Raw genomic sequence first — 14478 nt, 5'->3', positions numbered from 1 at the left:
TAATTTTCTCGAAATCTCATAAAGGAAACAATAAAAAATGTCACCTTGATTGATTGATTTATTATTATTATTATTATTATTATTATTATTATTATTATTATTATTTATTATTATTATTATTTATTATTATTATTATTATTGTTGTTGTTGTTGTTGTTGTTGTTGTTGTTGTTGTTGTTGTTGTTGTTGACACCCAATTTTGACCTGCTGGTGTTCTCTTAGGCTGCTATTTTATCAAAATTATTTAATTTCATATATTAATATTTTTTACACGTTATTCTTGTATTATATAAATAACGACATGCCACATTCCTGATTTTTAAAAATATGCAAATTATTTTATTTCTTTTACTATTATTTTTTATAATTTATTTATTCAAATTTAATATTTTACATCATTTTATTAATATTTACTACATCTTTTCCTTTCTTGTATTTATGTTTTAGTCAATTTTTATTCCAATTGATATCAATTTTAGTCAATTTTGACATCAATTTTGTCCATAAATTAAATCATAATTTTTAACTCTTCTTCAATATTACTTTATTAGATTTTATCTCAGCCATTGATCAGAAATGATCTAATGGCTGAGATCACATCCTTATAATCCCATTCCTTTTTAAACAAAATCAACAGACCCTAATTCTACTTTTCCAAAACAAAGCCACCGCCCCCTCTCTCTGCCTCCTATTTATCCTTCTCTTTTCTTTGCTTTCGTCCATCGTCCATTCCAGTTCGACAATTGAAGAGAGGTTGGTATCTCTTGGTGTCTGCTCTTATTTTGTTTAACTATGACCCCTGTTATAGATCCAATATATTCTTTGTTTGAACAATTATGTTAATTTACAGAGCTTATTAGTAGTTTCTTCTTATTCAATCTGCATTGCTTGTAGAAGTTGTTAGACAAAACATTTGGTCTCAGCCATATAAATTCCAAAACAGAGGGCAATTGCCATTGGAATTCCAACAGAACCGTGAACTTGAAGAAAAGAAAGTGTGCGTTACCAGTGGTGTATCCTTCATTAGTATTGCCATCGTCAATCAGCTATTACTCCGTGGATACTCTGTATGAGTCATCGTCGAAAAACAAGGTTCGTTCATTTTCTTAATGAATTTGGCTATTTGATAATTGATTTACTGTGCTTCAATCATCAAGGCTTGTTACAATTCTTATAGTAGTTTTTTTTATACTGGAACCGCGTGAATTTCCATTTTCTCACTGATTTGAATTGTGTTTTGTTTCATTGAAAGTAAAAGAGATTCTCAGATTACATGAATCCAATTTTTATTTCATTAGAAAAAGCACGGTTCAAATATGTATTTGTCATTTGATTTAATAGCGTGCTACTAGATAGAAACAGATTTGATAAGTTATTGCCCTTTTTCGACTTTAAGTGCGCTGCCTGAAAGCGGACAGCTAATGAATTCCATTTATTGAATAGACTACAGAGTATTAAGAAAGTGAGCTGGTTATTAATTATAGTTAATTTTGAATTACTACTCTTTAGATGTTCTTTGGTATCGTGTTTTGGATTGCTAAATCATCAATTCATGGATCCTTTTTCTGACTTTGTGACTGATAGGATATGTATAAACTCAATTCAAAATCTTGTTCTTCTTGACATCCTAGAAATTCTGAATATGGTTTGTGTATTTGGTCATTCTTCCCTTATGTAGGGACTTAATCAACTTCTGAGGAAGGGTTGTTTCTTTGGATCAACTTCTTTGTTTCTTGAGGTGTAGATGAAAAAAATTTGAGCCCAACTATATTTGTTTGTAGATGTGTCATTTGGATACGGGGTAGACGTGGTACCGGATGCTAAATATGCTTAAATATATCATCATCAAAAATTATTTTCTGTCAATTGCTCAACCCTTGTTGAATGTTTTTTGAAATGAGGGTAATAACAAAGATGGACAATCTTCTCATTGTTTGAGGGATTGTAATCGGACTTTGTTCTAAACTAGATGTTCCAGCAACAAGGCGAATTTTTGAGGCAATGGAGCAAGCCAATAATAATGTAACCTCAGCTCTTTCACTTTAAGAGATTATGTAACGTGCTCGTGAATGCAAAGAATAGGCCTTTTAATATCATAAATTATCTTTCTATTTTTATCTTCTTTATGTTTTAGTTATTTACTTGATAATTGACATGGTTGATTTGCAATTTGGTGCAGGAGATCGAGGGTCGAAAATCAAAGTGTAAGTATCATAATTGCTAGTTTTTATTTTGGAATTTCTCTATATTTAGTTGTTTAACTTGAGTTTTTTTTCTTAGATTTGTTCTAAGTTTGGCCAGAAACTTGTATGTTAGTGTCATATACATATGATGTTCTTTAGCGGAGAAATAAAATGTGCTAGAACGGTGTAGGAAGAATATTGAAGATTGCTATAGTTGATCCCAACTAGTTTGGACCAAGGTTTTTATTAGTGTACAATATATGATTCATATAGCCGACACCAACTAATTTAGGATATAGGTGGAATTGATGATAGATTGCCTAAACACTTCAATTAGGTAATTAATTGTAAAAATTTCATGAACTAGTAGTTAAATTCACGTGGTAGAGAGCAGGTGTAACAGTTCTGGCTATTCATAGCTGCTTCTTAAGAATTTAAATGATGTTCATCTTCTCAATTAACTTTCAGATATTATTAGTCTCTATTAAGTACCCTTTAGATATGCTATTTTTGTCTTGTACATGCCATCTTCCATTACATAAAATGTGGCATTTTAATCCTATCATCAATGAACCAAGCAGCCTATTCTCTGATTGGCCTCTGTAGGAGTCAATATAAAATCGAAGAGTTATTTCTATCTATGCATGATTTTAAAGGTTGAACTCTTTCTTTCCTCAAGATCCGAATCTCTTTCTCGGTATCTTTTTTCTACTTTTGAAGGTGAACAAGAAAGGTTTACCGGGGGCGGATAGGACTATAAAGAACACTCAATAAGTTGTCAAACTGTTTCTCAACCTTAGACTATAACATTGTATCAATGTCTTTGATAATAGTTGTTCTTTCTTAAAGATGGTATATCACTCGCTCATGATGGGACTTTACTAATGAAATTGGCTATTAAATTTTAGAGATTTATTCATTTTTCTAAACATTCTTGATGATCTTGTGGTAGGTTTTATTTGTAGCGGGATGAAGACATTTTGGGGACACTGCACGACTGAGCATCTATATATTTGAGTTCATTCACGCTGTTGAGGTTAATTTAAAGGGGGGTGGGCAGTTTAATTTCAATGATGTTTTTGGTTAAGTTATCGAATTGTTGACAATTGTGTTTGATAGCTAATGCAATGATACTTGAATAACCTTTGTACTTATGTTCTTTTAGTATTGAGTTCTTGACATGGAAACCTTTATGGAAAATGCTCATATTAATCAATTGAAAAATTGATAATCAATTTTTTTTAAATAAAATAAAATAAAATTTTGGAGGTTTTAAACCCCCGCAACTTTTAAATAAAAATTTATTATAAAATAATTAAATTTAGAGTAGCGGGGGTTGAAACCCCCGCAAAATAACCGCTGCAAATTAATTATGGCAGTCCAAAAAATAAAATAATTTTTTTTAAAAAAAATAAATAAAATTGCAGAGGTTTTAAACCCGCACAACTTTTAAATAAAAATTTATTATAAAAAAATTAAATTTAGAGTTGGGGGGGGTTGAAAGCCCCGCTAAATAACCACCACAAATTAATTATGGCGGTTTAAAAAAACTGTCGCAACCTGTTTGTAACGGCTTGAATTGTGGGGTTTTCGGGAACCCCCACAGTTATATTTTGTGGGGGTTTTAAACCCCCGCAAACCTTAAATTTAAACCCCGGAATTTGACCTATTTTTTGTAGTGTATCAAATCAAAACCACAGGTTCAGACGACACCAAAAAGGACGGAGCACAATGTGGAATGTTTTATTAGCAACAAAATAGGACATAATCTAGAAAGGGACATCAAACTCTTTGGACGCGAGCTAAAGGATGATTTCCACCACTATCAAACCATACCCCTATTAGAAGTCATGTGGGTACTTGGGATATTTCTATTTCAGCTTCATTTTTTGGATCTTTTTAAACTCATACTGAGAATAACCTTCTCTTTCCTTCAAATCCGAGTGACAACGTACTTAGAGTTTTGGAAATTATGTTCGGGGTAGATTCTTACCTATGGATGTGAATTTCTCCAAATTTGTGTCTAAGATGTTACAATCATCTTTTCATAACTCGAATGACATGTCACTCATCCTAAGCTAAAGATCGTCTGAAATAAAGACTATTTTTCTATCGATTGAAACGAACTACAAGCAGTCTGATTCCCTAAGTCTCCAGGATGTGTAGGCTAGGATCTATGTTGAAAACTCGACTGCATTCCAACCTCCCCCTATTCCGTTTATTCCCCAGCTTTTCGATTTCACCAAAATCCAAAAGTCAGAATTGCTTGTGAATTCTTTGAAAATCGGGATTAAAATCAAGCGTTATGAACTATAAGTGGCATGAATTCTCATATAACCTGAGATATGTAGGAAAACTAATACCGAGGTCCATCCATAACTCTATGAAACTCGTGCAAAAATTATCTCTTTCAGAAATAAATTTGAGGTCGGACAAGATTAGGAATGTCAAACTCCCTTTGCCCAGGGTTACTTGCATCCACCCTACCTAAAGGGAAGGGGCATTTGTTGACACCTAATTTTTACCCTCTACGACTAAATTTAATCCTGAGTTTCTTCAATTGTTAATAAAATCAAAATATTTATTTCATTTGAATAAATGTGCTCTAAAATATTTATTTGGATTAATTTTGTCATTTAAGTGATGATTATATGTTTTCATATTTACATATACGAGATTATTACTTAAATGAATATTTTTATCAAATTGAACTTTTATTGAGATTAAGCTTGAAAATTAATTCAAATTGGTAAAATCTCGATTTAACTATAATTTGTACTCAAAAATAATTTATTTAGAGAAATATTTATTTGGTTTTATATAATCAAGAAGCTCGGGATTAAACGAGGTATTAATTTGTTTCATAATTCAATTTAATTTATCTGATTTATTAAATTTGATCATAATTGAAATCAAATTGAACATAATTGCAACACACTTGGCCAATTGATTTCAATTTGGCCAAAAATTTAATAAGATGACTTACCCTAAAATTCTTCTACCAACCTAATACCAGCCCAACCCTACATCAAGCCCACCCCTTTCAACAGCCCATCAACAATTTCCAAAATCCAGCCGAATTTTATTTCTCCTTTACCCAACGTAAACAGCAACAACAACTCATGAATAACAACTTCAACAGTTCAACGTACAAATGCTAGAACACCAACGTACAACAGCTTCCACAAAAAAAATGCCAACATCAATCCCAAAACCAAAAATTCAAATTTTAAATTTTAAAATTTGTACTAGATTGTACAAGTACACCTCAACCTTTTCCTTTTTTCATTTTGAAATTCAAAATTTGTACTAGACTGTACAATTCCATCTTAACCTTGTTCTTTTTCCAATTTTGAATTTTAAAATTTATACTAGATTGTACAGTTCCACCTCAACCTTGTCCTTTTTTCATTTTTGAAATTCAAAATTTGTACTAGATTGTACAATTCCGTCTCACCTTATTCTCCAACAAACCTTACCCTCAATTTAAAATTCCCCAAAAATCCCTAAGTTCTTTCTCCCACATTGGTGGATTTAAAAAATTCACTCCCCATCCTTTCCTATAAATACTACCATCATTTTGGTAGAAAGAAAGTCTCAAAGAGTGGAAAAAGCCTTTTAGCAAAGAGTTAAATTTTTATTTTAGTAAACTTTTTCAACCTGTAGTCTAATCGGGATTCTCAAAAGATTGATTTTCAGTGGTGATCAAGATTCCAAAGAAAGTTTGAAGCCCCATTTTGTTGCTCCAAAAAAGGTAAACACACCTTTCCCTTTTAGTTTTATTATCGTTTTCTTCTTCATCTCCTTCTTCGTAGTTTATTTGTTGTAATTTTATTTACTGAGATTGTTTTTTGTAGATGTCCTTGAAGGCCATAGGATGTTGTGATATCAATATTATGGCTATTTTTATGTTCATGTTATAAGATGAGCTAACAATAGTTGAACGCGTTTCTTTGGCTTTATTCTTTGATTATTATGATTAGATGGATAAAGTTTCGACCTTTGCTTGATTAAAATACGTACTCATGCCTTGTTTAAATTTATTGTTGGTAGATATGTTCACCTTTAACATGTAAAGTTGTTTCCTTTATGTTGAAAAGAATAGTTACTATTGTTTGGTTCGCCTTAGTAAATTAGATGGATAAAGTTTCGACTTATGCTTGATTAAAATACGTACTCATGCTTTGTTTAAATTCATTATTGGCGGATATGTTTGCTTTTAGCATATAAAGTAGTTTCCTTTATGTCGTAAAAGAATAGTTACTATTGTGAAGGGTTTGTGACATTATTTCTCAATTTGAAGTAGCGAGTTACCTATATCATAGATTGTTTTGTTTGCAGCCTAGCAATTTGCAAAATCACCGCTTAAGGTTGAAGTTGACCAGTTTGGAATACACATGAGAGTTGTCTCATTCACATGTAGAAATTGCAATTCAAGTGCTACTTTTAAGATCTAACTCCTCTATCGATCCTTGATTCTTTTAATTAAAGAGTTATTTTCCTCCATGATTATAAGTCACAATGAAATGCTAAGTTCTTTTGATATATGTTTGCACTCATTATTACTCATTTTTTGTGGTCAAAACTGTCTTTGATTCTTTCTTGTTTAGATTTAAAAATTATTATAAATTTTTTTGAAATGGTGTAGAAATAAAACATGAGTTTTCATAATTGGACACCTTTTTCTTAGAATTAATCTTTTACCATTTTCCTATCTTGTCTTTGAATATAATTTCTCAAACATATTTAATATATGTTTTTTGCTTCACCTCACTTATTGATTTATTTCTTGAAGTATTTTTGTGCATTTAGACGTCCCACTGTTATTCACATATGTCATGATTTTTTCTTCAAATCTGTTGATTGACTCCATTCGGTATTGAAAAATATTGTTACAATAGTATGTTTTGTATTTCATATTTGAGATGTCACAAAAAGATTTTCTCATCTTATGCTCATTCCTCTTTTCTTTCTTTAATAAAAACATGTCTTAGACTATATCATATCATAGTATTTGGTGCAAATATGTGTTAATCTATAGGAAATATTTGTCCAAATTTTAAGCAACTATACTTGTGGGTCAATGTTGTTTTTTCAAGGATTAGTTGATTATATTGTGCTAGGCTCTATGGTTTCTAAGATTGTTTGAGAAATAGGTTAATTTCCTTTTCGTTGGATAATTAGATTTTTTTTTGATATTATAGTAGACTATTTCTTTATGCTTGAGAATACTATTTTTCTATCTCATCATTTATATATTAAGTGTAGAATTTTTAAACACATATTAATTCTTTTTCTTTTATCCTTTTCTTTGGATGAATTTGTTTTGGAGTCCAAATGGACTCATTCCGTCTTGCATTTCATAATAAGCTAATGAGGCCTACCACTTTGAGTCAAGTCCGAAGTTTAAATCCAAAGTCGATTATATGGCTTGCGGGTGTAAAAAGATGGAAGAAGAAGAAAAATGGGTCAAAACCCATTGATGAGGTCGCTGAGAGACTTGAAAAGTCTCGATCTTTATTATTGTCTTATTATTTATTTATTTATTTATCTATTTGTTCATTCATTTGGGTCTCGAAGCCAAAGTTGTAATTTCATACAGCTTAAGGGGATTTTTGGGCCTTCACAGTCCAAAAATTAGCATAGGATAGGTTATGGTCTAAAAGGCCAAATGATTAGACTAGGACAGGTGCAAGTAGGGCCAAAACTCAAATAATTAGATTATGATAGGTTGAACCTCAATTAGATTATGACAAGTTTATTTGAATGATTTAGGCCTAATGGCCTAAGTCTTTTAGTCTCCCTCTTTCCCCTTTATATGCTAGTTTCTTTTTTTAGTTTTCTTAGACTTAGTTAAAATTCCCGCTAAGTTGTCAAAACTCATTTTGCACAAATCTTAAAAATAAATTTTTTCTTAATCAATTTCTTTTCAAAAATCAACTTTTCTTTTTAAATTTAGTCAAAATGTTATTTTCAAATAGTCCAAATAACCACAAGTTAGTGGATACTCTTGGAGCCTTAACAACCTTCCAAGAGTATTAATAGGAACCACTTACTTGAAATTTCTAAACTTAAAAGGTTTTTTCTATTTTGAATATTTTAAGTAATATTTTTAGTTTTTCTTGATATTTTCTCAAAAATCAAGTGTCGACTCTGAAATTTCTTAAATTATTTTGAACTTTTCTTTAAGGTTTTGAAATTGTTTAAAAAGTTGAAAATAATGTTTTCCTATCCTTCGAATCGAAAAGGGGAAAACATCTCTTTTGTGTCTTGAATCTGTTTCAAACTACTCCCGATGATGAACATGTCATCTACATATACAAGTATAATAGTCATACCTTCACTAGACTTCCTGATAAACAAAGAGTAGTCATGTTGGCTTTGTTGAAACTTTAGATCAATAAGAGTTTCTGTCAATTTGTGATTCCATTGTCTTGGAGCTTATTTCAATCCATACAAGGATTTGACAAGTCTACACACCTTTTCCCCTTGACTTGAAAATCCTTAAGGCAGAGTTATGTAGATCTCATTCTTCAAATCTCCATGTAAAAAGGCATTAAAGACATCTATTTGATGTACATGCCAGTTCTTTGAGGCAACAATAGATAAGATTGTTCTAACAGTCACCATTTTGACCACTGGAGAGAATATTTCCTTGTAATCTATACCTTCATTTTGATAATAGCCCTATGCAGCCAATATTGCTTTGAACCTCTCAAATTCACTTGTGGACTTATACTTTATCTTGTATATCCACCTACAACCAGCTGGCTTCTTACCAGCAGGAAGGGCTGTAATTTCCCAAGTTTTATTTTTTTGAAGAGCATGGATCTCTACTTGCATGGAATCTACCCATATCTTATCTTTCACAACCTCTAAGTAAGTATTTGGTTCCACCAGGGTTGATGTAGCCATTATATAAGCTTTATAGGTTGGCAACAAGTAATTATAACTGATGTAGTTACACATAGGATACTGAACATTATTGATAATGTTCAGTAAAACAAAGTCTTTCATCCACTTAGGGGCATGTCTTCCTTAACAGACTTTCTCTACATCTTATTTTTATTGTCAGCAGCTACTTCAGGAACCATAACTTGTTCATATATATCATGCTCAACCAGATCATTTAAATCAGCTGCATCTAGTTCAATGACTTTAACATAGTCAGTAATTCTTGTAACTTCAGCTGTAGGAGGTTGTATCACTGTAATATATTCAGGAATATTATAGTATGACCAACACCTATACTATCCACTAAATAACTAGACACAATGTTCTGTATCACACTATTATAGTTAAAGAAAGGGATCAACAAATACATCATTTTTTACTGTGGTACCTATTTCAGCAAAGGAAAATACATGTTCTCTAAACAATACATCTCTATTCATAAATAATAACCTAGTGGTAAGATCATATAGCACATAGCCTTTCTGAGTACCCCATATGTACAACCTTTCTTGATATAGGCATTAATTTGTCATGCTCATTCAGAACCTTTGCAAAGCACAAATAACCTAGTGCTCTCAAATAAGTAAACATAGGTTTTACACCATATAACCTTTCATAAGGAATCTGATTTTATACTACATTACTAGGCATTCTATTAATCAACTAAATAACAGCTAAAACGCAGTGACCCAAAAACTTCAAAGGTATTTTAGCCAGAAATATCAATCTCTAATTATTTCCAGGATATGTCTATGTTTTCACCCAGCCACCCTATTCTGTTAAGGGGTATATGGATAAGATATTTAGTGAATACTTCCCATTTCTTTACACATAGTAGCACAAACTAAGTTGACAAACTCAATACCATTGTCTGTTCTTATTACTTTGAAAGTTTTGTCAAACTGTGTATTAACAATTGTTGGAATAACTTGATAGACACATACAATTCTGATTTATGCTTAAGTAAAAACAACCAAACCATTCTTCAATAATCATCCACCACTATAAGAAAATATTTATTCCTATCAAAAGTAGTTGTATTATATGGACCCCATAGGTCAAGATGGATCAACTCAAAACTTGATAGAGTATTAATAGAACTAGAAGGAAAAACTAATCTTGTTTGTTTTGCATAAGGACAAATAGTTCATGTATACACTTAACATACATCTTTCTTGTTTATATGAAATAGTTTATTAACAACTACTGAAGAAGAGTGTCCTAATCTTCTATGCCAAAGATCCATATCCTCTTTTTTGGCTCCTGATTCCTTAGCTTTCATGACAAAGACACTTATGAGTTATCTGTTCTTGAAAGATGTTTCAGCAGTAAATAGAGACCCCTTCCTTTTTACTAGTTTCCTTCGCATTCCTACTGTAAAGCTTCAGGAATACACACTAATAGGATAAATGTTATTGAGCAACCTAATTCATTGGTTATCTTGCTTGCTAATAGTATGTTGTACTTGAATTCAAGAGTATGAAACACATTTGTGATAATACTTTTAGTAGATAGAGCACAAGATCCTGCATAGTTGACTGCATTAGATTCATTAACATTTCCTTTAGAATGACTACTTTGGAGAATTGAGAGAATTTGATCATACCGATCTTTGGTGAAGGTGCATCCCTGCAGAAGATCTTTCACGGTTCCTTGATAATCTATCATGGTTTTGGGTTTTAAAGGTTGAGAATTTTCTATACCATGAGAACAACTTGAATTGTGATTGATCCAGCTTTCTTTTGGACTAGTAACATTCATCCCATACATGAAGTTTTCCTGAGCTTTCTGCACTAGTTACTCCAGACCAATAACATGATCAATATTGACCATATGTACACTACTATAGTTTTTAGAACTAGTCTTCTTCTTGGATTTGAAATCAAGAGGAAATCCCACCAGTTTATAGCAATATTATTTGTTATATACCTTGTACTTACAATAGTCGCACACAAAGCTTGAATTTCATTTACACTTCTAAATCCCAGAAAACCACCACCAGTTTAACCAAAATTATTACCATCCTTAGATTACATAGCAATAATTTCCAAATGGTTAGCTGATATAACATTTATTCCTAGATTTCCAATAGATATAATAACCAATTTTTGTGCTTTATCACCCATTATAGTAGCATAGTCTTGATTAATATTAGGCAAGAGATTTATTAATAGAATCTGACTTCTAGCCGAATGGTACACTTCACTGAATTCGATAAGAAACTGATAGAGCTTTTGACTTTTCATGTGAGCGATAAATCCTCTTGACTTTTCACAATCACACACAGGTGGAGGGATAAGAGCCTCAAACTCATCCTAAAGGTTTCTTAATTTTGTATAATATGCAAAGATAGATGCAGTTCCTTGTTGTAAAATGGTGATTTCTTTATTTAAGCTATAAGTTCTTGAGCCATCTATATAGTCAAATCTCTTTTTTAAATCATCCTACATAGTACAAGCATTAGAGGAAAATATAATTCCACTCAACAGACTCTTCAAAACTGAGTTCATTAGCCAAGAGAGGATAATTTCATTGACCCTCTCCCATTGACTTCATAAATCTTCTCTGAATACATTATTCCTACACATTCCATCAATCAATCCTATCTTATTTTGACCAAGTAATTCAAGTTTGATTGAACGACTTCACAATGCATAATTTTCAGTACCAATCAATTGAAAAAAATTTATGCTAAGGCCACTAACATCTGTAGGACTTAAGAAAAGAGGATGATTATAGTTAATACCTTGACCTAATATTGGAAACCCAGAATTGACACCATTTTGAGAAAATAAACTGGAAGATTGTCCATTTTACATGTTCTCCCCATTTTTTTGTCTACTCATCATCTTGAACAACACAACTACAGAATTTCTTGAAGAAGAAGCACCCTTGTTCAATAAAAAGGAACGTCTATTTTGCGGAAGCTAATGCTGATTGTCATCTATGAAACTATAATATTGATTTCTCATAAATCAACTTAGTTAGTTCCTCATAAATCAACAAACAATTTCACTCTTGGAGTTGAATTTGTGGAAGAACCATCAGAGATAATAACTCAGAATTCTTAGAATCTGAGTTGTACTTCTACTTGAGACGATCAAGATCTGATACCATGAAGGTAACCAAGATGAAGTAAACTATGAAAATTGAGAATTCAAGAAGAAAACTGAGAGGAAGGATCATAGCCGTAGTATTGAATGAATGTTTATTTACAATGCTTGTTATGGTGCTATATATAGTATATGTGTTGAGTTAGTTATAACTAAATCAACTACTTGTGATCTATTTTAAATTTCTAACTACTAACTAACAACACTTTTTTAGCTGAGTATCGTAACAAAATTTCTTAAATGTACTTATTCTTATGTAGGATTTCTATTAGATGCATGCACCATCATTAGTCATTTATGAATTTTCACACACACACACACACACACACACACATATATATATATATATATATATATATATATATATATATAATGTATGTATGTATATATGAAATTTCTATAAAGTGCATTTTTGTATGCATGCACCATCATTAGTCATTTACGAATTTTCATGTAATCGTTAAAGCTCCTACATAAATATCGTGGCTTATGTTTTTTTAATTTACATTAATATTGAAGCATAATTTAGTTTTAAAGTATAATGGTCCATCATATCAACTTTATAGCAGTTATTGTATTATTTACATTTTTGTTTAGCTTAACTACCACTTTTTTGATATATATATATATAAATTCGTGTAGCATTGGCATAATATCCTGATAAAGACATAAAATAAATGAAATAGAAGAAGAAAGATCCCATATTACAGTTGATGGAATTTAAGTTGAAAAAGTCAATCAGCACAGAAGCTTAGAAAGAAAGCCTACAATCTGAGCAGAGAAAATTGAAGGAAAGGTGTCATTTAAGTCTTGAATGAAGGATTGGTAACATTGACCAACTTAAAGGGTCAAATATAATTACAAAACTTGATTAAGTTAATTGTTGACTTGATTAATATTTTTAAAACTTTTTAATCTTTTAAAAAATACAAATATCTCACACCCCTCTCCTTTCCAAATCAACTGTCTCTCTCCTTTCTTGATAGTCTCTTTCAACTCTCTCTCAACCAACAGTTTTGTAAAATTTCTCCCTTCAATTCCTGGTGACATCAAGATCCGGTGATAAATATCTAGGCGAGTTTCTTTTTGACTTTCAACCATCAATCGACGTGACAAGCAGTTTTCTCTGGTGACAACAACTTCAAGTTCTTCGTTGTCCCATTTCTTCTTTCACAGGTAAAAAATTATGTCTTTTAGTTATGAAGAAACATAGAAACTTGATCCAACTTCTCTTCTACTATTGGTTAATAATTTTAATATTTCTTGCTTAAATTTGAAATGTGGACTGAATAAAATCCTAAATTCTGACATTTCTTCCCTACTTTTTCCGGTGTGAAATATATTTTTTTTGTTATTATAGTTCTTGTTGTCAGACAGTTGGTTCAATTTGTTGGTCATTTTTTGTCACCATTGATGTTCTTAGTGTGTGTATGTGTTGTGTTGGTGTTGCTGTAATACCCCGTATTTCTCTAGCCTAGATTAACCCTCAGTACATGGATTATCCTAAATAAAAACTTTTAAATACTCATAAATTTTCACTCAAGCCTTCCATTGTGTAGGAAATTCAATTAACTTTCCAATGATATAAAATTTGCCTAAAATCCGACAACCGGGTAAGAAGTTATGACGATTTTAATTTTCAGTCATTAAACATCGTCATTCAAGCCAGTAGCACATCGCGGAGTGTGTTAAACTAGAAATTATCAATTTCCAATGTTGCTCTGTGATATTGGCGCATCGCGCCATAGATCCAGTTCACAATTGTCAATTTCCAAAGTACCAACGTGATTCAACTGCATCGCGGTGCACTTCTAGTTCACAAACAAAGTGGCAATGAGATACCACCGCTTCGCGCCACCATGAAATTTTCCAATCATTATTTTCTAGAGACCCAGCGCGATAGTGGTGTATCACACCAGGGGTCCAGATCGGGAAATTTTTTTGAAAAATTAAAGTTGCGCCCAGGGTTAAAATAGTCTTTTCCCATGATTTTTTCTGCTTAGATGTGGGATTTAAGCTCTAAAAACGTGTAAAACCCTTTATTATTAAATTTTCTCCAAAATTAAAACGTAGTTCTCTCTTAAGAAAACAAACCCTAGCTCTCAATAATCAAGGTCAATCCCAAGAATTTCCCCAAGAACTCATCAAATTATGGTATGTTAGATGTTCATCCATGGATCCTAATCTCCCATGGAGCTCAAGAATCCTTTTTCAATATACAAGATTTA

General features: G+C 31.6%; 1 long non-coding RNA gene across 1 annotated transcript; it reads left to right on the top strand.

Annotated features, from left to right (window-relative positions):
- Nucleotides 1-660: 660 nt before the first annotated feature.
- On the top strand, nt 661-3235 carry LOC107850082. Its single transcript, XR_001668449.2, has 4 exons — nt 661-753; nt 895-1092; nt 2180-2204; nt 3136-3235. It is a non-coding gene; the product is annotated as an uncharacterized LOC107850082 (long non-coding RNA).
- The last annotated feature ends 11243 nt before the right edge of the window (nt 3236-14478 follow it).

Source organism: Capsicum annuum, chromosome 12, assembly GCF_002878395.1.
Source record: "Capsicum annuum cultivar UCD-10X-F1 chromosome 12, UCD10Xv1.1, whole genome shotgun sequence".
Classification (NCBI taxonomy): Eukaryota; Viridiplantae; Streptophyta; class Magnoliopsida; order Solanales; family Solanaceae; genus Capsicum; species Capsicum annuum.
The sequence above is the reverse complement of the archived record's forward strand: the minus strand, read 5'-3'. Positions and strand labels throughout refer to the sequence as shown.